At 34.5% G+C, this 25,634-nt stretch overlaps 1 long non-coding RNA gene and 2 other non-coding genes across 4 annotated transcripts; all 3 read right to left on the reverse strand.

Annotated features, from left to right (window-relative positions):
• Positions 1–68: 68 nt before the first annotated feature.
• Positions 69–3,010, reverse strand: LOC140179529 (uncharacterized). 2 transcript variants are annotated; one of them, XR_011873027.1, is made up of 4 exons: positions 2,866–3,010; positions 2,717–2,770; positions 2,482–2,640; positions 69–351 (listed from the first exon to the last, which is right to left on the reverse strand). It is a non-coding gene; the product is annotated as an uncharacterized lncRNA (long non-coding RNA). The 2 variants fall into 2 exon arrangements; XR_011873026.1 differs by lacking the exon at positions 2,482–2,640.
• Positions 3,011–10,812: 7,802 nt separating this feature from the next.
• Positions 10,813–10,886, reverse strand: TRNAI-AAU (transfer RNA isoleucine (anticodon AAU)). Its single transcript has one exon. It is a non-coding gene; the product is annotated as a tRNA-Ile (tRNA).
• A 1,822-nt stretch (positions 10,887–12,708) lies between these two features.
• Positions 12,709–12,782, reverse strand: TRNAI-AAU (transfer RNA isoleucine (anticodon AAU)). The gene has a single exon. It is a non-coding gene; the product is annotated as a tRNA-Ile (tRNA).
• Positions 12,783–25,634: the final 12,852 nt, after the last annotated feature.

Raw genomic sequence — 25,634 nt, forward strand, 5'->3', positions numbered from 1 at the left:
TGCGTGCTAAGAAACCTAATAGGAACATGATAAAGATAAGCAAAAGAATAAAGGACAACCAGGGAAGCAGCTTAACTAGCCCCTGACTAAGCCTGCGAAGCTAAGGCTGGCCGGAGGGTATATATATACATATAAACATACATAAGTGTTCTCAATTATCCCCAAATACACTATAATATCAAAATAACTCCTATCTCTCCCTCAACCTCTAAGAGGAGCAGCATACATAAGTTACTTGGAGAGTAAGCCAAACACATATATACATATATACAGCCAGAAGCCAAAATACATCCAAGGACTACTTCGCTTTCCAGGATCTAGACGCCTAGTGAGGAGCCTCTCGACCTGTATCTGAAAAACAACAATACAATATGAAATGAGAACCGAAGGTTCTCAGCATGGTAAAAGTGCCACGCGTATAATAAATAAGGTCCTGAGAATGCCATAGGCAATCCTAGAACTTCGTTATACAATTATCCAACCTAATTACTAAACAAAAACCATAAACAGGGGTAGGTATTCTAAATCTACCTAACTTACTCAATTTCAATCCACACCTATCACCAAACCATTTCTCCATTTCCTCCATCCCTCCATCATCCATAATGCAATAGGAACAAACAACCAAACAAGTTCAAGCACAAGTAATGAACAGATAATACAAGTAGCAAATATACAAGTAGTAGGTGATATATATCAATTAGGCAATCCTAATTAAGGCATAGCAAACAAAGCACACATATGCATATGATGAATGTCAATCCAACTGGCCGTGAGCTCACGTGTCGGTTATTTTGCCAGAACCCGACACATCTGGTAGCTAACCCAGACATTGGTCTCTAGGTTGCGCATCTCTAGGAGGAGCATAAACGAAGGAGAGTGCCTTTCCACATCGAAGGAGTGTGCCTTTCCACCTTGCAACCAGAGAAGAATGTGGGGGAAACAATACGAAGGAGAGTGCCTTTCCACCTTCCCCACATCTGCATCACGACAAGAGAGGGAACTTCCGTCCTCAACTTGCCATATCGACCATTTCGGCCACACACAGTCATTCCCAAATCTCATTATTTATCATCATTATTTCCTTACATTCGTTCTTTATAGCCATAACATGTATTCATTTAGCTTTCACATCATTCTCTTATAATTCATCATGTTTACCCTTTTCGGGTCCTGACCAAACCATTTATCAAACTCTTCTCAACCTCTTTAAAATCGAATAATCTTAAAATCAACCCAACTCTAACATTAAATCAATCACATCACACGAAGGTTAAACTTTAACTTCTCGAACCCATGACTATCACTAAGACATCCTCGATACTCTATTTTCTTTTCCGTTTTTAATATAATAAATGAACTCGGAATTGTGCAAACTTTATGTCCAGGCGTTCATCTTGGAATAAGCTTTCTAACAAATCAAAGATCATAATTTTCTGATTTCTCTAGTCTCAGGAATAAAGGAAAAACCGTGACTGCTCTGCAGTGCATAAAACCAATAAAACAGCAACAGCATGTGATATTCAAAATTCAATATAAAATCCAAGTTAAATCCAATGACTTTAAAAATTAATTTAGTTAAACTTTACTCATCCAGGTTTTTTTCTCAATTAGTTCTGAGTTAATACCATTTTTAATGAAGAAGTTACATTACCTGGAGTTTTAGTGAAAATGAGTCAAAATCTGTTTTAGAAACCAACAAGCTTAGTACCTTTCAATTTGAATAACTTTTATTACAAAACTCCAATTAAGCTAAATTTTGGTTTGGGAACTCCTACCTCATCCAGAAACAAGTGTGTCTTGATTTCAACCCAATTGCTATTCAATTCTAAGAGTTACAAGCATTGGAAGTTGGTGCATAGCATGCTGAAATCTGTTTCTTTTCAGCTTTGACCATCAATATTCAAAAATTCACAACTCCCAATCCTCAACTCTTAAAATTCTAAAGTTTTAGAGTAATAAAGCAAGTTAATCAAATTTTATAACAAAATTGGTTTCACTCCAAAACTCAAATCGTAGAAGTCGCAGCAAGACAAACAAGTTTCTGCCCTGTTTGACCTTTACTGCTGCAGGACAGATTTAACAACCTAACTTTAAAAATTTGTCATAAATTGTATATTTAACAAAAAGGTCCCAAATTTTCCAGTTTGATTCCTTATATTCCCAAGTTTAGCCCAAACTTAGTCTCATACAATTCCGATCATTACATAATTAGTTACAGCATATGCAATACTACCACAATACAACTCTACATCCTCATTAACAAACACCAATCCTAATCCATCATAAATAAATATAAGAGCACACCATTAATAACTTCCAAACCTCATAATTCCAATATATATTCACCAAAAAATCTATTCCAACAACATTACAAGGCTAATCATTAAATACAACAAACAATTCAACTTATCCTATGGTTCCTCTAACCTAAGTTTTCACAACACCGTAAATATTAAACGTGTGAAACTTAAACCATACCTTGGCCGATCACTTAATTCACCCAAGGCAGCCTCTCAACACAAAATTACAGCCCCTCCAAGCTCAAGTAAAACAGCCACAAACTAAGCTTTGATCACCAACAAACCTCCAAATATTCTCAATTAAATTCCAATGCTTATATACCCACTTAATCTACACCTAATATATATACATATTCCAATTTCAGTTTTTCCATAATAAATACAAGATTAAGCTAGGGTTAGGGTATCCTTACCATAACCATATGCTCAATAGCTTGAACCCATAAATCCCGGAAGCTAACTTGAACCTAGAACACAAGAATTGAACAATTTTTAACTTAATCGTTCATGAATTTCCGAAATTAGGGGAAGCTGGATGAGAAGGAAATAATGAGTTACCTACCAAATTGGTCCATGGGTTTCGTAGAGCTCGTCGCGGTGAACGTGTAGTCGCAAACGGTTCGTCAATCGGAGCTCCGGATCAAAAGTTATTGAGAGTTAAAGTTTGAGTGAGGGTTAGGGAGCTCTCTTCCTCCCCCAACCTTGGCGTGCTGGATGCAGAATGGGGAAGAAGAGCTTCTGTCCCCTTTTTAAGTACAGGTCCGGTTGGACCCACGGGTCCAATTTGGACCCCGGTTCAACCGGTTCAGTCTTTTCGGTCCAATTTTGGGGCAAATTTTCGAAATTGGTATCAAAATTCTCGTTTCGACGAGCTCTATCCTATTTTGATATTAGTTTTGCATTTTTTACTTTCCTAATTAAAATTCGAATTATTGAGTAATTATTTACCGATTTTAGCGGGATTTACATCCTACCCACCTAATTAGGAATTTTGCCCTCAAAATTCAGATTCTGTTTTCTGAAAAGAGATGTGGGTAGTCCTTCGGTATAGTTAGAGTTTCTTGAAGCTAGCCTCGTTACTCGAAATGTCCATGTTCTTTCATTTAACTAGCTTAGGTTGTAAGATATGAATTTGTTTTAGAAGCGTGTTTCAGAAGTTACGAAATTTGGAATACGTCGAATAGATTCGAAAGTTACGGCAGAAATCTATTTGGCACGCCTCTGACCATTAATACTCTCCAAAAGTTAAAATAGGCTTACTTAGTGGGTTTTAACTTTCTTGTTCTTGATTGCTCATCCAATTCTAGTCGTTGAAGTAATCTTCAGAGATAGGTGTCCTTTTCCTTCCAGCTTGAAAAGTCTTCTTCTCAAATCTGCCTAACTCTTTGTCGGCTTTCATAGTAAGAATTCTAACTCAGATTTGCGTAACTTTTTCTTTGTTGTCTCGGCTATCAAATTCAGGAACTAAGGTATCCGATGCTCTAGTAATACAGGGGCATTTAGTGCTCTGTGAAGCTCCATCCTCTATCCTAGTCCTCGACGATCTTTATCGAAATTGGTAATTACTCTTCCTTACTCCCAGTGTAGGACCTCCAATGGTTGCAACATTCCGATTTATGCTTTATTCTTTATTTCTGGCTACCCAAAAATATCTTCTTTGATTCATGGTATGTCTTAGCAGTTTCAGGGTAAGTTTAAAAATCTTGTCTCGTAAGTTCCGGAAACTAGTTTCTCATCTTAACTTCCAATCTCGACACAACTTTCTCTTGGTATCTTCCTGATTCAACATGCCTCAATACTCTTAGTATCTCCTTATCACCATTATTGCGCTCCCTAAGTCCTTGACTCTATGATCTCTATTTCGGCATTGGACATATAAATCTCTTCTTAATTTCCTTTTGTTTACCAGTCTTCAACATCTTTGACGGCTCCTTATTATCTCGTTACACGTCCCGTACCTCATCGATTCCATGTTGTAACCTAGCAATGGATTTAGGCCAACACTTCCAACACTCTCATTCTTCCAACTTAGAAATTTAACTCATCTAACATTTTCTCCTTTGGAATTAACGTCCAAGAATCTTTTAGAAACTTCTTGCTTAGGGCATCTATCACAACCTCACGACGTTGCATCCGCATGCATCTTAAGTTTTTCAATAATACATCGTAGTCATTCCCTAAACGGTTCGTTAGGCTCAAGTGATACGAGCATTGGAATGAAGGTCAATCTTCTTTCTATGGCTCAAAGGCTTTCATCGGATCCTGGTAATTCATTCCCACGGTGTACCTCACTGCATCTATTTAGTCATGAGCGATACGATCGGTGAGGATTAAGGCTCTAAATTCCCTAGTAATGTCACAAGTTCGTTTTGCATTCAAAGGTCTTGCTCTAAGAAATCAACGTCTCTCTGGTTACAGTTGGGATTCATACGCAATACTAATAAGGCTCGAGTTGATTTTCAAAGAAATATTAAGCTTGAAAGACAAATGAATAGTGTGAACAATGTTCGTGAGAAAATAGAAAGAGTTTTATATACGGTCAATCAGAGTTGTATCAAAATAATAGAATGCACAAGAAGAAGAATTTAGATGCATCTCAAGAAAGAAAACCGGACCAAAAACATTTGATAATATGGATTAGTGTGATGTCTCACTTCCTATATGCAAATAAAATTTCAGGTATCAGTTTCAGTTTACCTTTTCCTTCTTGTGACCCACCATCATCTTGGGCCCTCTTACGTGAATAGACTATTGTTCCATTCCCCTGATTCACTTATCTCTAAGAGTCTTGATTATTCATCTAACGCCAACTAAAAACTTCACTAAGATCTGCAGGCTTTGACGATAATACCCTATTCGGAATAATTTAGTTTGGTTCTAAGTTTTAACCTAGGTCTTTCTTCTCTATCTTTGACTATGAGTAATGATGGTATCCTAGAATAATTCATTGCATCTCAAATCCAATCATTGCATTTACCTTAACCTAGTGATTGTGATCTATCTGCATCATGAGTTTCCACCACGAGGATTAGGACAGTCCTTAACTAGATGCCTAGGTGATCCGCACCGGTAACACAAACCTTGCTTGTTTTTATGCTGCCTATTTGGTCGGTAGTTCTCAGTCCTCTTGAATTCTTGACTCCTTGGTGCCAAATTTTGATGGTGATCTCTTTGGTGGGACTCCCGGTTATCATTTTTTGCCACAGCTGCATTCCTCACACATTCTTCAGCTATCCGACTCTTGTTCACAAGTTCAGAAATCACCCGGATCTCCATAGGTGCTAAAAAGCTCTGAATGTCGCTCCGAAGGCCTCCTTCATACTTAATGCATTTCCACTCAGCAAAGTCCTCAGGAGCTCCCTGACAAATCCGTGAGAAACGGCACAGTTCCTCAAACCTGCTAGTGTACTCAGTGATGGTCATCTGACCTTGTTTTAGCTGAAGCAGTTCAAGTTCCTTAGCATTTCTGGGTGAACTGGGAAAGTATTTCTTATAGAATTCCTCTCGGAACAACTCCCAAGAGATTACAACCCCATCAGGCTGCAGAATGCACCTCACGCCCTGCCACCAATGCTGAGCTTCACCTTGTAGCTGGTAGGTCTCAAACTCAACCCACTGTTCTTCAGGAACATGCTGAGCCTATAATGCTTGCTCAATGGCTTGTACCCAGTTATCCGCATCAGTAAGGTTCGAGGTTCCTCTGAAGGTCGGAGGATGAACCTTCAGGAAGGAGGAAAGCGTCATAGGACCATTATCGCCATTGTTTCCATTGTTACCATTATTTATTTGGTTTCCCAGGGCTTCGGCTGTCGCTTGCATCGCCGCGGCCATATTCCCTAGAGTAGCCATGAAGTCTACATGATTAGGAATATTTCCTGTCGCTTCAGGCATAGCATTGCCTAGTCTGCCTCTACCTCGCCTGCGTCCGCGTTCGCAAGTCGACATCTGGTCCCTATACACACCAACCAAGTGATATCAAGTTGATCAGTCTCAATATCGCAAGTCTAGTGCTTTAAGATCTAAATGCATACTCATGGACGTTTGTGCCACATATATCAGTTAGATTTTCTAATAGCACATAGACACATACACAGAGAATGCACAGAAGCATAATCAGTTCGTCCTCAGGATCTATAGGAACGAACTGCTGTTATACCATAATGTAACACCCTACCATACTTAGTATTATGCTTAAGTCATAAGACTAAGATAGTAAGGTATTACGACTTCTAAGAATAGTAATATATATAATAATAAAGAAAAAGATATTTAACTAGGAGCCTTGAAAAATGGGTAAAACAAAATCGCAAAATAAAAAGCGCAACGCTCAGGAAAGGAATACTTGCGTGCTAAGAAACCTAATAGAAACATGATAAAGATAAGCAAAAGAATAAAGGACAACGAAGGAAGCAGCATAACTAGCCCCTGACTCAGCCTGCGAAGCTAAGGCTGGCCGGAGGGTATATATATACATATAAACATACATAAGTGTTCTCAAAATGTCCCAAAAAACACTATAATATCAAAATAACTCCTATCTCTCCCTCAACCTCTAAGAGGAGTAGCATATAAGTTACTTGGAGAGTAAGCTAAACACATATGTACATATATACAGCCAGAAGCCAAAATACACTTAAGGACTACTTCGCTTTCCAGGATCCAGACGCCTAGTGAGGAGCCTCTCGACCTGCTTCTGAAAAACAACAATACAATATGGAATGAGAACTAGAAGTTCTCAGCATGGTAAAAGTGCCACGCGTATAATAAATAAGGTCCTGAGGATGCCATAGGCAATCCTAGAACTTCGTTATACAATATCCAACCTAATTACTAAACAAAAACCATAAACAGGGGTAGGTATTCTAAATCTACTTAACTTACTCAATTTCAATCCACACCTATCACCAAACCATTTCTCCATTTCCTCCATCCCTCCACCATCCATAATGCAACAGGAACAAACAACCAAACAAGTTCAAGCACAAGTAATGAACAGATAATACAAGTAGCAAATATACAAGTAGCAGGTGATATATCAATTAGGCATTCCCAATTAAGGCATAGCAAACAAAGCACACATATGCATATGATGAATGTCTATCCTACTGGCCGTGAGCTCACGTGTTGGCTATTTTGCCAGAACCCAACACATCTGGTAGCTAACCCAAACATTGGTCTCTAGGTTGCGCATCTCCAAAAGGATCATAAATGAAGGAGAGTGCCTTTCCACATCGAAGGAGTGTGCCTTTCCACCTTCTCCTGGAGGATATACGAAGGAGAGTGCCTTTTCACATCGAAGGAGTGTGCCTTTCTACCTTGCAACCAGAGAAGAATGTGGGGGAAACAATACGAAGGAGAGTGCCTTTCCAGCATCCCCACATCTGCATCACGACAAGAGAAGAAACTTCCGTCCTCAACTTGGCTTATCGACCATTTCGGCCACACACAGTCATTCCCAAATCTCATCATTTATCATCATTATTTCCTTACATTCATTCTTTATAGCCATAACAACATGTATTCATTTAGCTTTCACATCATTCTCTTATAATTCATCACGTTTACCCTTTTCGGGTCCCGACCAAACCATTTATCAAACTCTTCTCAACCTCTTTAATATCGAATAATCTTAAACTCAATCCAACTCTAACATTAAATCAATCACATCACACGAAGATTAAACTTTAACTTCTCGAACCCATGACTATCACTAAGACATCCTCGACACTCTATTTTCTTTTCTATTTTTAATATAATAAATGAACTCAGAATTGCGCAAACTTTATGTTCAGGCGTTTATCTCGAAATAAGATTTCTAACAAACTAATAATCATAATTTTCTGATTTCTCTAGCCTCAGAAATAAAGGAAAATCCGTGACTGCTCTGCAGTGCATAAAACCAGAAAAACAGCAGCAGCATGTGATATTCAAAATTCAATATAAAATCCAAGTTAATTCCAATGACTTTAAAAATTAATTTAGTTAAACTTTACTCATCCAGGTTTCTTTCTCAATTGGTTCTGAGTTAATACCATTTTTAATGAAGAAGTTACATTACCTGGAGTTTTAGTGAAAATGAGTCAAAATCTGTTTTAGAAACCAACAAGCTTAGTACCTTTCAATTTGAATAACTTTTATTACAAAACTCCAATTAAGCTAAATTTTGGTTTGGGAACTCCTACCTCATCCAGAAACAAGTGTGTCTTGATTTCAACCCAATTGCTATTCAATTCTAAGAGTTACAAGCATTGGAAGTTGGTGCATAGCATGCTGAAATCTGTTTCTTTTCAGCTTTGACCATCAATATTCAAAAATTCACAACTCCCAATCCTCAACTCTTAAAATTCTGAAGTTTTAGAGAAATAAATAAAGTTAATAAATTTTATAACAAAATTAGTTTCACTCCAAAACTCAGCTAGTAGAAGTCGCAGCAAGACAAACAAGTTGCTGCCCTGTTTGACCTTTACTGCTGCAGGACAGATTTAACAACCTAACATTAAAAATTTGCCATAACTTGTATATTTAACAAAAAGATCCTAAATTTTCCAGTTTAATTCCTTATATTCCCAAGTTTAGCCCAAAATTGGTCTCATGCAATTCCAATCATTACATAATTAGTTGCAGCATATGTAATACCACCACAACACAACTCTACATCCTCATTAACAAACACCAATCCTAATCCATCATAAATAAATATAAGGACACACCATTAATAACTTCCACACCTCATAATTCCAATATATATCCACCAAAAAATCTATTCCAACAACATTACAAGGCTAATCATTAAATACAACAAACAATTCAACTTATCCTATGGTTCCTCTAACCTAAGTTTTCACAACACCGTAAATATTAATCATGCGAAACTTAAACCATACATTGGCCAATCACTTAATTCACCTAAGGCAGCCTCTTAACACAAAATTACAGCCCCTCCAAGCTCAAGTAAAACAGCCACAAACTAAGCTTTGATCACCAACAAACCTCCAAATATTCTCAATTAAATTCCAATGCACATATACCCACTTAATCTATACCTAATACATATACATATTCCAATTTTAGTTTTTTCATAATAAATACAAGATTAAACTAGGGTTAGGGTATCCTTACCATACCCATATGCTCAATAGCTTGAATCCATAAATCCCAGAAGCTAACTTGAACCTAGAACACAAGAATTGAACAATTTTTAACTTAATCATTCATGAATTTCCGAAATTAGGGGAAGCTGGCTGAGAAAGAAATAATGAGTTACCTATCAAATTGTTCCACGGGTTTCGTAGAGCTCGTCGCGGTGGACGTGTAGTCGCAAATGGTTCGTCAATCGGAGCTCCGGATCAAAAGTTATTGAGAGTTAAAGTTTGAGTGAGGGTTAGAGCGCTCTCTTCCTCCCCCAACCTGTTTGGTGTGTTGGATCCAGAATGGGGAAGAAGTGCTTATGTCCCCTTTTTAAGTATGGGTCCAGTTGGACCCACGGGTCCGATTTGGGCCCCGGTTCAACCGGTTCAGTCTTTCCGGTCCAATTTTGGGCCAGATTTTCAAAATTAGTATCAAAATTCTCGTTTCGACGAGCTCTATCCTATTTTGATATTAGTTTTGTATTTTTAACTTTCTTAATTAAAATTTGAATTATTGACTAATTATTTACTGATTTTAGCGGGGTTGACTGAAGTCATCTTTTTATTGTCTTTCTTAGCGTTGTTGGTTGATGCATTAAAGCATGTTATGTTTATAAACGATTAACAGAGAGTAACATTATGTTTTCTTTTTCTGTTTGTCCTTATTTAATATTTATCTCTCTTAACATGTAAGAAAACAATTTTTTGAGTGATATATTTAACTAATAAAACTGGAATAATCTAAAAATCTTACTTCATTTGATGACATAGTAAAATCCAAACTCCTCCATATCATTCCACATGAAATCTACTTATGAAAGAGATTAAGATTAGAAAGTTTTATAATCTATCCTTCACTATGAATGCATCGAGATATTTAAAAAAAATTTGCAAGAGCTTAACTTTCATTTGGATTTTGATTTATGGCCCTCTTAGCAATAAAGGAAGAATGGGATGTGATTGTTACGTTGGAAACATAAAGAATATAAATTTTAAAACACTAATCTAAGTAAATTTTGCAAGAAGTTTTGCTCCTTTTACTAAGGTAAAGAACTTGTTAAATACATGTACTTTCGGGTATTAGGGATATAGCTTCCATCAATTTCCCTTACATGTTCCGGCAAACTTTTTTGATAGGAAGACAATTATGTAGTACCATAACAAGTGCTATAATTTTCTCCATATACATATTGTTTGGTAGAAATTTGTTTCAAAAACTTCTATCGTATCGTTGTTAAGGTTTTATACGCAATTCAATTTCTTTCTTGGAACAAAAACTTATAAAAGATAAAAAGGAACATATCAACACTAATCAACATGGATAGGCCATTATTTTTTATACTCTGAAAATTCATGGCTTAAAAAAAACATATTTACTCTAATGGCCCATGCAGGTCTCGAACTTGCAACCTTCGCGTTATTAGCACGATGCTCTAACCAACTGAGCTAATAGGCCTACATATTTCTTTGCTTAGTTTATCGACATGTATAAAAGTTTTAATTTTCCTGTTAATCCGTGTTAATAAAAGTTTTCATATTCTATTTCTATAAATCATCAGGGTGTATCACAGCACATTAGTGATATCATTATATATCTGTTGGTGGTATTCCAGTATTAGGTGTTTTTTGCCCTACTTGATTCGCAAGAAATAGCTAGAATCAATATATAAGTAATTAACAAATCAATTTAAAATAGAGCGATATATTCAATGTCTTTGCTTGTGAGAAAATAAAAGTACGCGAATTAGGAAAATTAGAAAAAAAAATTCTTTGAACATATAAGGAATTTCGTTTAGTTGGTGTGCACTAAAGAATATGATAAAAATTTCACACCTCGTATTATATTTGAGAGCTTTGCATATTATGTTCAAAAGTGATAGCATATCCAGCTCATTTGCCAAGGTTTAAATGTAAAAGGAGAACGTTATGGTGAACAACGCTTAAGATACCATAGAACTTCCCATTTGCTTTTGCCGAGTTGACCCATGGAATATCAAGTTACAATGTATAGAAAAAAATGTTTCATATTGTTCGAACTTTATACCCATGGTTTTGATGCCTAATGTGCTATCAAAACTACAAATATAGCATACTTATGGTTCACAAATATGAAGTTGTTAAGAAGAAATTGAAATTCGACAAGAATTTTGTTATTACGGTTAAAAAAGATTGTGGCAACTAACTTAACTATAATGATAGCTTTTTGATACGAAGATATCTAAAATTTGAAGTTGTAAGGGTAATGTGTGCTAAATCTTGTACTAAAAAGAATACCAATATCACCCCTTGGATTGGATAATTAGCTTTTGTTTTCTCTATGAGATTAGAGCAGAGACCAAATTTTGATTAGAAAGAATGGCACAAAAGCTTTGCATGGTCAAAAAATAGTTGTTTAAGTGGAGTTCTAAGGTCAACGAATGATCAGAACTAAAACTTGTGGTTGAATTCAACCACAATTGAAGTCATCTTTTTATTGTCTTTCTTAGCGTTGTTGGTTGATGCATTAAAGCATTCTATGTTTATAAACGATTAACAGAGATTAACATTATGTTTTCTTTTTCTGTTTGTCTTTATTTAATATTTATCTCTCTCAACAGGTAAGAAAACAATTTTTTGAGTGATATATTTAACTAATAAAACTGGAATAATCTAAAAATCTTACTTGACTTGATGACATAGTAAAATTCAAGCTCCTATATATCATTTCACATGAAATCTACTTATGAAAGAGATTAAGATTAGAAAGTTTTATAATCTATCCTTCACTATGAATGCATCGAGATATTTAAAAAAAATTGGCAAGAGCTTAACTTTCATTTGAATTTTGATTTATGGCCCTCTTAGCAATAAAGGAAGAATGGGATGCGATTGTTACCTTGGTAACATAAAGAGTATAAATTTCAAAACACTAATCTAAGTAAATTTTGCAAGAAGTTTTGCACTTTTAAGAACTTGTCAAATACATGTACTTTCGGGTATTAGGGATATAGCTTCCATCAATTTCCTTTACATGTTCCGGCAAACTTTTTTGATAGGAAGACAATTATGTAGTACGATAACAAGTGGTATAATTTGCTCCATATACATATTGTTTGGTAGAAATATGTTTCAAAAACTTCCATCCTATCGTTGTTAAGGTTTTATACGCAATTCAATTTCTTTCTTGGAACAAAAACTTATAAAAGATAAAAAGGAACATATCAACACCTGTCAACATGGATAGGCCATTGTTTTTATACTCTGAAAATTCATGGCTTTAAAAAAGATATTTACTCTAATGGCCCATGCAGGTCTCGAACCTGCGACCTTCGCGTTATTAGCACAACGCTCTAACCAACTGAGCTAATAGGCCTACATATTTCTTTGCTTAATTTATCGACATGTATAAAACTTTTAATTTCCCTGTTAATCCATGTTAATAAAAGTTTTCATATTCTATTTCTATAAATCATCAGGATGTATCACAGCACATTAGTGATATCATTATATATCTGTTGGTGGTATTCCAGTATTAGGTGTATTTTGCCCTACTTGATTTGCAAGAAATAGCTAGAATCAATATATAAATAATTAGCAAATCAATTTAAAATAGAGCGATATATTCAACGTCTTTGCTTGTGAGAAAATAAAAGTACGCGAATTAGGAAAATTAGAAAAAAAATTCTTTGAACATATAAGGAATTTTGTTTAGTTGGTGTTCACTAAAGAATATGATATAAATTTTGCACCTCGTATTATATTTGAGAGCTTTGCATATTATGTTCAAAGGTGATAGCATATCCAGCTCGTTTGCCAAGGTTAAAATGTAAAAGGAGAACGTTATGGTGAACAACGCTTAAGATACCATAGAACTTCCCATTTGCTTTTGCCGACTTGACCCATGTAATATCAAGTTCAATGCATAGAAGAAAACGTTTCATATTGTTCGAAATTTATACCCATGGTTTTGATGTGTAATGTGCTAGCAAAACAACAAATATAGCATAGTTATGGTTCATGTAATGACCGAGTCCCAGTAAGTCATGATCATACTAGAAATCAGGTGTCACCAACTTGTTCCACTGAAACTTTTACTATTTATTATTAAGCCTGTAATCGGGTTAGCATGCTATTGAGTTTTGAAAAGACTTTTATTTTATAAAAAGATTCGCGAGGACAGCTAATTAAACATACACAAGTCATAATAGGAAATTAAACAAATCATACAAAAGCCAGCATTATATATACCCACAACACATAGCATAGACCATACATACGCATACAGGTACTATCGTATATATATATATATATCATGATTTAGCATACCACCCTTTAGAAATATTACTATGTACAAATCAACACTCCGGGCCCTGGTTCATATAGAAAACCCCTAAGCTGGCGCCCGAACTAGCCTAGTCAACTATGTACACCCTACTCTCTCGGTGAGTCTAACCAAAAGTGAGAGACTAACACAAAAGCTAGGCTATCGCAAAAAACTATTAAAAGGCACAACTGCAGCTCCCAGACCTCAGCTATCATCGTCAGAGGAGATCACAACCACATCAGAACACTCCTCAGGATCCCCGTCCTCGTCGTTGGAAATCTCTATAACCTCAGGAGTGGCACTGGCACTCGTGCTACTGGTCTGACCAGCACTCGCCGGTCCATTAATAGAGGCGGTGAGCGGCTCCTCAGAAGATGGCTCGGATGAAGATACTGAGATCTGCTCCACTGGGATATCCTTCTCTGGTATAGGCTCTGGAAAATGCTCCTCCATGGGCTCAGGCTCAGGGTCCGCCTGATCCGCAGGCTGATCAGGATGCTGGTGAGGCACTGGCCCATCATGAAACGGGTGAAATGGAGCATCCGGGTGAAGCCACTGCAGCGGGAACTCATAGGGCATGTCGGGGTTAAACTCTGGAGTGTCACTCGGGTGGCTAAAAGGATGATCACGCAGAATGTACATACAAGTCCTAATCTCCGCAGCTACTACATAAAACCTATGCTGTACTATATCCTCGTATATATAGGGAGGGTCCATCTCATAAAATATAACTCCGGTCTCTATCTGAAGGGGAGGAAGAAAAGGGGTAAGAACTGGGGGGTTCTTATTAGGGTCGAAGGTAGTTAGTTTAATCAGGGTTACCACAATTCAAGTAATTCTCAACAAAATATACAAGATTCACAGAGAAGTATCTAATTACCACAATTAAGAGTAACAGTAAGGAATGCATAAATACAGGAAGATAATCACAAATAATTTCACCATATCAAGCAAAATGCAAATCCACAATAAGGATGATGCATGTCTAGTCCTATCGCAGGTAATGAGCTCATTTGTCGGTTTCGTCCCGCACCCGACGCAATCCAACTCGCAAGTCAGATAAGGCATTCCAGCGGCATAACCTCTGCAAGGTCTCAACCTCTTGCAGGCGCTGATTCTCCAGCTGAAGTATGCCGAACATGACCTCTGCAAGTACTTGCAGGCGCTGATTCTCCAGCTGAAGCATGTGCCACTTTCTCCTGGAAGCCATTCCATATACACGGGCATTCCCGTATAATTACTCATACATAAAGCCCGCGGCTTAACATGTTCACATCAACACTATAATTATTTACTTTCCATCACCCTCTTGTGACCTTTTAATTATTTCATAATCACACGTGCCGGTTTGTCTTCTCTTTCCCTTTTAAAACCAAAACTAATCCCCCTTTTATTTTTAACGCAAATTCTTTAACATTTTCCAAGATGTCGTCAAACAGAATCATTCAATAAAAACTCAATTACTTTTTGGAGTTTCCTAAAACTACTCCAAATAAAATCCTTGAGTCAAATTTAGAACATCAGCCCCTTTTCATTTTCAAATCAAACTCAAACATAGTACTTTTCTTAAATAATTTAAATTTGAAATATAATTATTTTCTGAATAAATAGAAAATTAAATAATACAATTTCTCAAATCCAATCTTTTTCTTCTAAACAAAATTTTAAATAAATTCTTAAGGTTTATAACATAATTTTGGCAGCACCTCCCTTAAAATCCGGACTCTGCCACCCTTCTCGGGTTCCATCCAAATCATTTTCCACACTCTTTTAAAATCATTTCCAATAAATCAAACCAGCAACTTTTTAAAATTTTCAAATTATCCTACCATAATTCAGAAATCACAATCATCAGAATAACTCGGTTTCTGGCTGCACCTAAATCCTCCAAACCTCAAACTTATCACAATTATCAATATAAATTCAATCGACAAGTAATCACGACATCAATTCACTTATCAAATACCAATTTAACCGGTGAAAATTTACCAAAACCCTACCTTCGTACGAAATCAAAATATGCGAAGCTCCGGAGGAACCTTCTGACCGAGCTGCTGAAGGAAAAAATGTCCGGAATCCTCCGTGCCCCCTAAAACTCCAGTTGGCCAAACTCAAGGGGTAGGGGAGCTACGTCACCGTCGACTTCCACCGGACAAAAGTAACACCAACACGTAGAGGAGGAGGATACGAACACTTTTACCGAATTAGATTTTTTATTAGAGTTACAAATTAGGAGAAATCGGGAAGGGAGAATGGTTGAGGGTTACGGTTCTTCGATGGGGGATTTTGGTCTCTCTCTTTTCTTTCTTACATGCAATTCGGTTATGAGTTAAAGAAAGGAGATTAGAGGGTGTTAGCAATATTGAACAAGGATATGTGTCAAGGAGAGGGTTATGTGTCATGTTTTCTTTCTTTCTTAATACATTCGGTCATAATAAAAGGGCATTGGATGATAACTCATCATTAAGTTCCTTTGGTCAATAAAAGAAGGAGACGTGTTATGTTTTATATATGTATACATATGTATATAAGCCATGCTAATAAAATCCTAGGTGGATGAATCATGAATTAAAGTACATGGATCCTGTTTATATTTTTTTTTTCTTTCTTCTATTCTCCTAATGGCTCGGCCAAGAGAAAAATAAAATGAACATTGTTAGGTCATGATGCTAATTAAAGACATATGATGAATTAAATAAATAATATATAAGGTTGAATAATATACCATAATAATAATAATATTATACAAGGTCAAATATATGAGTTACTAACATAAATGACATTAGTAACTTTGAAATTGAAAGATATTTGATGAAGCATTAGTAATTCTAAACTCATCAAGAAATACCAATAATTAGTTTTATCGGTAAAACTCGGACTTGATAATAATAATATTAATATTATTATCTAGGCTTCATTATAATTAGAACAAGTAAAATAAATAAATAACATAATAATAAAATTATATTACCATTTATTTTACTTCGGGGTTCGAAGTCGACTCGTCAAGATAAAACCAATCGCTTTAAAATATTATTTTAAGAAAAACTCGCATTAGTACAAAAGTTAGAGTTGTTACAGTTCACAAATATGAAGTTGTTAAGAAGAAAATTAAATTCGACAAGAATTTTGTTATTACAGTTGAAAAAGATTGTGGCAACTAACTTAACTATAATGATAGATTTTTGGTACGAAGATATCTAAAATTTGAAGTTGTAAAGGTAATGTGTTCTAAATCTTGTACTAAAAAGAATACCAATATCACCCCTTGGATTGGATAATTAGCTTTTGTTTTCTCTATGAGATTAGAGCAAAGACCAAATTTTGATTAGAAAGAATGGCGCAAAACCTTTGCATGGTCAAAAACTGGTTGTTTAAGTGGAGTTCTAAGGTCAACGAATGATCGGAACTAAAACCTGGGGTTGAATTCAACCACAATTGGAATCATCTTTTTATTGTCTTTCTTAGCGTTGTTGGTTGATGCATTAAAGGATGCTATGTTTATAAACGATTAACAGAGAGTAACATTATGTTTTCTTTTTCTATTTGTCTTTATTTAATATTTATCTCTCTCAACAGGTAAGAAAACAATTTTTTGTGTGATATATTTAACAAATAAAACTGGAATAATCTAAAAATCATACTTGATTTGATGAGATAGTAAAATCCAAACTCCTCCATATCATTCCACATGAAATCTACTTATGAAAGAGATTAAGATTGGAAAGTTTTATAATCTATCCTTCACTATGAATGCATCGAGATATTTAAAAAAAATTGGCAAGAGCTTAACTTTCATTTGGATTTTGATTATGGCCCTCTCAGCAATAAAGGAAGAATGGGATGTGATTGTTACATTGGTAACATAAAGAGTATAAATTTCAAAACACTAATCTAAGTAAATTTTGCAAGAAGTTTTGATCTTTTTACTAAGGTAAAAAACTTGTCAAATACATGTACTTTCGGGAATTTGGGATATAGCTTCCATCAATATCCCTTACATGTTTCGGCAAACTTTTTTGATAGGAAGACAATTATGTAGTATCTTTTTCGTAGGAAGACAATTATGTAGTAACATAACAAGTGCTATAATTTGCTCCATATACATATTGTTTGGTAGAAATATGTTTCAAAAACTTCCATCGTATCATTGTTAAGGTTTTAAACGCAATTCAATTTGTTTCTTGGAAGAAAAACTTATAAAAGATAAAAAGAAACATATCAACACTCGTCAACATGGATAGCCCATTATTTTTATACTCTGAAAATTCATGGCTTTAAAAAGCATATTTCTTCTTATGGCACATGCAGGTCTCGAACCTGCGTCCTTCGCGTTATTAGCACGATGCTCAAACCAACTAAGGAAATAGGCCTACATATTTTCTTTGCTTAGTTTATCGATATGTATAAAACTTTTAATTTCCCTGTTAATTTGTGTTAATAAAAATTTTCATATTCTATTTCTATAATTTATCAGGGTGTATCACAGCACATTAGTGATATCATTATATATTTGTTATTGGTATTCTAGTATTAGGTGTATTTTGCCCTACTTGATTTGCAAGAAATAGCTAGAATCAATACATAAATAATTAACCAATCAATTTAAAATAGAGCGATATATTCAATGTCTTTGCTTGTGAGTAAATAAAAGTACACGAAATAGGAAAATTAGAAAAAAAATTTCTTTGATCATATAAGGAATTTTTTTAGTTGGTGTGCACTAAAGAATATGATATAAATTTCGCACCTCGTATTATATTTGAGAGCTTTGCATATTATGTTCAAAAGTGATAGCATATCCAACTCATTTTTCGAGGTTAAAATGTAAAAGGAGAATGTTATGATGAACAATGTTTAAGATTCCATAGAACTTCCCATTTGCTTTTGCCGACTTGACCCATGGAATATGAAGTTACAATGCATAGAAGTAAACGTTTCATATTGTTCAAACTTTATACCCATGGTTTTGATGCCTAATGTGCTAGCAAAACAACAAATATAGCATAGTTATGGTTCACAAATATGAAGTTGTTAAGAAAAAAATGAAATTCGACAAGAATTTTGTTATTACAGTTGAAAAAGATTGTGGCAACTAACTTAACTATAATGATAATTTTTTGTGACGAAGATATCTAAAATTTGAAGTTGTAAGGGTAATGTGTGCTAAATCTTGTACTAAAAATAATATTAATACCACCTCTTGGATTGGATAATTAGATTTTGTTTTCTCTATGACATTAGAACAGAGACAAAATTTTGATTAGAAAGAAAGGCGTAAAACCTTTGCATTTTCAAAAAATGGTTGTTTAAGTGGAATTCTAAGGGCAACGATTGATCGGAACTAAAACTTGAGATTGAATTCAATAATAACGGAAGTCATCCTTTTATTGCCTTTCTTAGTGTTGTTGGTTGATGTATTAAAGCATGCTATGTTCATAAACAATTAATAGAGAGTAACATTATGTTTTCTTTTTCTGTTTGTCTTTATTTAATATTTATCTCTCTCAATAGGTAAGAAAACAATTTTTTGAGTGATATATTTAACTAATAAAACTGGAATAATCTGAAAATCTTACTTGATTTGATAACATAGTAAAATCCAAGCAGCTCCATATCATTCCACATGAAATTTTCTTATAAAAGAGATTAATATTAGAAAGTTTTATAATCTATCCTTCACTATGAATGCATCGAGATATTTAAAAAATTTTGCAAGAACTTAACTTTCATTTGGATTTTGATTTATGGCTCTTTTAGCAATAAAGGAAGTAAGGAATGTAATTGTTATGTTGGTAACATAAAGGGGTCTGTCTAAAATCAGCCCAACTCTTTTGAGCTTATCTGATGCACCATTCAATTTGAAGCGTTAGATTAGATTGACAAACGATCTAATGGTTTATATTTAAATTATTATTAATTTATTAAAAATTACACTTAAAGATAATAACTCTTTTGATATTTTACAATTGCCCACTATAAAATGTGAGAATCAAACCCTGCTTGCTGCAGCGTTGAGCCCCCGCCTCTTCCTCCGCCCACTTCCTCTGTCTTCTTCGTCAAATGATGAACCTCCATTTTTTCTTCTACCCAATTTCTGTCTGCCTTCTTCCTCTTCACGATGTCCCTCCGCTTCTTCCTCCACCCACTATCCTCTGCCTTCTTCCACATCACGATGAACCTCCTTTTCATCACATACCCCCTTTTTGTCTGCCTTCTTCCTCTTCACGATGTCACTATACTTCTTCCTCTACCCACTGTCCTCTGCCTTCTTCTACAACGACTCCATGACCTACCTATTTAAGTGATGGCTCAAACTCTATTGCTCATGTGTTGTTTTTATTCTCAAATTTCCAAACCTTTTTAGGGTTTTGGTCAAAAGAGGTTGACCTTTAACAAAGCCTCTAGTTGGGAACAAGTTCCGTATCGGTCGGAAAATCTACGGTGGACCCTTTGCAAAGATCTATCTCAGTGAGCTCTCTCTTTTTAGGGTTTTTCAAATTAATTTATTTTAATAATTTTTGCGTGGGTACCAATATTCAGACAAATGAAAAGGTTGCGATTAAGCTTGTGAGTACTTTGATCTACCTATGTTAATTTTGAAAAAGAAATAGAAATAATCAGGGGGCAACTGCGGTGGCAAAGGGAAAGAGAAGGGCAGTGGAGGAACCAGTGGACAAGGCCACTCTTCAGAAGCAAAGACACATGATCAAGAGTCTACTGCTAGGTCCAGCAAACGCAAACAGGTACTTACCCCCTTTTCCAATTTTTTTTTAATAAAGTTTCTTTTGTTATATATTTTGATTTAATGTTTGAAAAATGGAGATTCTTATGTAGTAAGTGAGGTTCACTATTGCTGGGAATCTTACTATTGTGGGGCTATAATTGTTGAGTTGGAAGGAATAGAAACTGAATTAAAGTTGAAATTTTTCAATCTTATCTCTATAACTTTAAATTACTTGTTGCAGCTTCTTGAGTTTGTCATTCCAGTATCCAGTTGTCAAAATTGGTACAGAAGATCAATCTTTTATTGACTCTGTTATGGTGATGTGAAAATTGGTGGTTGAATTTAGATCTATTGATTATTGAATACCCGTGAGCTATTAACAGTGAGTGGAATAAATTCAAACTTTGTAAAAATAAAAAAGTTTATGAAAATATCCGAAGGCTTTTTATTGTGTTTTGTTTTCATTTTTTGCTTTAAACTAGTGGTATACTATGTTGCATATGTATGTTATGAAATTTATGAAAAAGTTATTGACAATGTAAGAAGTTTAAAATGTTAGTATTTGATGCATATGCACATTCAATATGCATAGTTGAATAAAAAAGAAATGTTTTGGCATCATAGGTTGTGGAGATTTTCAATAGTTGCAATAATACTAATTGTGTATGTTATTGTTTCCTTTAGCTTTTGGAAATGGATCTGATCTTGTAATTTGAGATAGTGACATTACTAATATTGGATTTCCAATCTCACCATTTTGGTGATTTTTAATGTGGAAGACACTGTGTATGTGTGTTTTGCAGCTCTTGTCCAAAAGCTTATAGATGAGGGCAAACATATTCTAGCTGTGAAGTATGTTTTTGAGTTTAACCTTACTGATAAGATACAACTACCACAAGTAAAGTTCACATTTGGCAGGGATATGAAGACAAGGTTGTGTCCTCTCAAATCCAGAGATTTATTTCAAGGAATATGACATGGATAAATTACCATCAAGTTTCAGAAGGTGGACATTTGATTATCCATTATAGTGGTTTGTGAGGCCATTTTGAGGGCACTTTTACTTGGTGAAGAACATGTTTCATATAGACCTAGACCAGATTGAGACATACTTGTATCTTAATTTCTTCTGCTGTGTTTTTTTCGGTTTTACATTCAGAGAGAATGTCATAGATCATATGTAAATTACATTATTTTTTAGTTTCCTGAAAGCTTGAACGGATCACATTCATAAGTTCAAGGCATCATAAATCACATTTTTTATTTGTACCATTGATTCCAACACATATGTCTAATATCTCAGGCATTTGGGAGACTAAAACAGAAGCTTGGAAAAAAAATTAACATATCAAGATTAATGTGACTAGTACTTATTCTATTAACAAATGTTGAAGGAAATGAATAAAATTTGAACTTTGTTGAAGTTTTAATGCATTTGAGGATTTGCCTTGATATCTATTAAAAGAATCAGAATAAATGATGAGGAAAGAGGAAAAACTTTGCGTATTAATGATTATGCACTAAGGATGATTCAATATCATAGGTTTTGACTACTTATTACAAGTATTGAGACCACTTAATTAAAGCATATATTATAAAGTTAAAATCAAATTCAACATTACACATCAGATATTATTAAAAGCGCATGATATAATAAATGATATTTATTTATTTTATTTTTTGAATAAATGATATAATAAAATTGAACTAATTAGTTGGTTATTAAAATAAAAAATAGGTTTTTAATGTAAAAAGAAAATTTAAAAATTTGTATTATAAAAGAATATTGGAAGTTTATCTAACTACTTAACAACAACCGGCTTATAAACTGTTGATTATAATTCGATGAGACTTGACTGTTCTTAAGATATTAGTGAATGTATGTTATTTTAAATTTTAGATTTTTATTTTTGATCAATTTATATTTTTTATTTACGTAGAAACGGTTCTATGAGTTCAACTAGTAAGTCATCAATTAAACCAGTAAATAAACCAGTGAAATTATATAGCATATTAGTTATATGGTTTTACTTGTTCATACTATTCTTACTTTGGCATCATTAATGCCTGAAACTGGTTCATTCCTATGATTAAGGAGCTTCATAGTGCATTTTATTCAAATTAGTAACAGCAGATGCTAGATACTAGCTTGTACATACACTAGAGATAAGATTGAATATGAATGGAATGACTTGGTGCTTCATAATCAATGTTAATCTAATAGCCGTATTAGCATTACCTTTCAGAATTACTCCAATGAGGACTTTTCTATGTTCATCGGCAATGCTGCAATGGAATCTACACCCTTCAATAAGGATATTCACGTATAAGTCTAATGATTTGGGTACTTTTTTTTATACCTAATCTGCATTTTTATTTGTCTTGGTAGGGTGTCAATATGAAAGAGAAATTATCAAGTTTAAATTTTTAAGAGTTAATTCACAAAAGAAAATATAAGAAATTGATGCGGACTCACATTTTTCAATATTGGGAGGAACTTTGAACCCATTTATACTAACAAAGTTAGTTCTTACAGTTGCCATTTTATTTCTTATTAAAACCTGGGATCAAAATATCTTACATCACGAGTATTCTTACAAAAACTAGAGTGAACATTAGCCCTTCCTCAGCATTTCAACAATGAAATACTTCTAATGTATTAGTTCTCTGGTTTCATAATGATGATCACTTTTGCTTCTCTACATTACTTCTTGACTATATCTGAATAAGCAAAAAAATAAAGGAATTTAAACTTGTCTTTGATTGATGCAACGGATGGTACACAACCCTGCCTCATCATCATCATTAGTCCCTGAAATTTAAGTGACTTATTTTTAAATTTAAAAAGAGTAAAATAAGTATAATAAAAAATAAGAAAATAAAATTTAAGCCATTTTATACCGCCAGAATCGTAATCCATTGACGACTCAGTTTCGCCACCACTCTGTTCATAATACCTTGAGGAATCTAAATATTCTTGGATTAAAACAGAAAATAGGAAGGCTAATGATATTTTCTTTAAGAGAGGAATAATGAAAACAGGTATCTTAGGAAGAAAACATGGCCACCAACGCTATCCTTTCCCTTTTATATATAGTAGAAGTAGATAAAAATTAAGAAACACAAACTGTTTGAATTATGATGTTATTATATCTTTCCAATTTGCACCTCTAAGCTAGGAATCATAAGCTTTCTGTGAAACATTAAATTCTATATACTTTGTCTTACTTCTATTAATATAAAATATAAATGATGAAAGATAAAGAAAACTACTTCCAAAGCTTATCTCCATAGCTCTATCTTCCCATTTATTTCCTCTTCCAATTATCTAATAGGACTATCTGCCTCAAACATGCACTATATAGTGACTTGGATATGTTCAACTGGGCATATTTTACAGGCAAAATAAAAAAGGGTTGATTTTTCAAAAACAAAAATTAAAATTGTAAACCTGCCATGACTGCAATGCAAAATACAAACAAACTACACAATACTGATAGCATTGTTTGTAAAATCCATGAAACCTTATTCCTCACTATGTTAGATACCAACAGAACAATAATGGAGAATTGCAATTGCTACATATAATTACAAAATTGGCATGAGTCTTAGCTACACCAACATGCTTGTAGCACAGCACTTCATTCTTATGTCATGGATCACCACAATAAGCAGCTATAGGAAACTACTTTCACATTATAAATAACTATGTTAGCGTTGCACACGGCATATTGCTCTGTGAAATTGAAGGTTAGGGCTTCCTCTATAACTCTATTTCATGTTACTTTGCCCCTCCGATATGAATATAGCATACAACCCCTGAATCAGAACAAGTAAACAGAACAAAACAATTGAATAAAATCAATGAAAGAAAGGAATACAACAGATTCATACAAGGGACTAGAGGAATACAACAAAAACATAAAAGGAAAAAAAATGAAATCAATGAAGCAACTTCATACCTGAGTCTGAGGCTCTGTTGTTAATCTGGAAGTGGAGGATGAAGTGGGAGATGGAGCACCATGGCGCTGATGACCACTCGATGAGAGAAGAGAGAAGAGAGAAGAGGAGATGGGGAAGGAGAGCCTATGAACGCGCTGGGAGATTTATTGGACGGAAATGGCGATGGCTCGGTTAGATGCGCACGACAAAGGCTGAGACCAACGGAGAGTAGAGTAGGTGGTAGTGAGTTAACAGGGAAATGAATTAGGAATTAGGGTGAATTTGGCATTTGTTTGTTTACCGTGTGGTGTTTGGGGGTGGAGCTGAAAGGGTTTTATTAGTTGAATTTAAAAAATATTAATGGTAAACAAAAAAAAATAATTATTATTAAAACCCCCATGTGGGGTATATTTATAATTTATATTTTGGGTCTATTAGAAAAGCTCAAAAGACTTAAGCTTACTAAAGACACACCCTACATAAAGAGTATAAATTGCAAAACACTAATCTAAGTAAATTTTGCAAGAAGTTTAACTCTTTTTATTAAGGTAAAAAACTTGTCAAATATATGTACTTTTGGGTATTAGGGATAGAGCTTCCATCAATTTCCCTTACATGTTCCGGCTAACTTTTTTCATAGGAAGACAATTATGTAGTACCTTTTTCATAGGAAGACAATTATGTAGTACCATAAAAAGTGCTATAATTTGCTCCATATACGTATTGTTTGGTAGAAATATTTTTCATAAACTTCCATCATATCGTTGTTAAGGTTTTATACCCAATTCAATTTCTTTCTTGGAACAAAAAGTCATAAAAGATAAAAAGGAACATATCAACACTCGTCGACATGGATAGGCCATTATTTTTATACTCTGAAAATTCATGGCTTTAAAAAACATATTTCCTCTAAGGGCCCATGCAGGTCTCGAACTTGGGACCTCAGCGTTATTAGCACGAAGCTCTAACCAACTGAACTAATAGGCCTATATATTTTCTTTGCTTAGTTTATCGTCATGTATAAAGATTTGAATATCCTTGTTAATCCGTGTTAATAAAAGTTTTCATATTCTTTTTCTATAAATTATCAGGGTGTATCACAGCACTTTAGTGATATTGTTATATATTGGTTGGTGGTATTCGAGTATTAGGTGCATCTTGCCCTACCAAATTCGCAAGAAATAGCTAGAATCAAATCTGTTTAAAACAGAGCAATATGTTCAATATCTTTT

Source organism: Arachis hypogaea, chromosome 15 (assembly GCF_003086295.3).
Source record: "Arachis hypogaea cultivar Tifrunner chromosome 15, arahy.Tifrunner.gnm2.J5K5, whole genome shotgun sequence".
Lineage (NCBI taxonomy): Eukaryota > Viridiplantae > Streptophyta > Magnoliopsida > Fabales > Fabaceae > Arachis > Arachis hypogaea.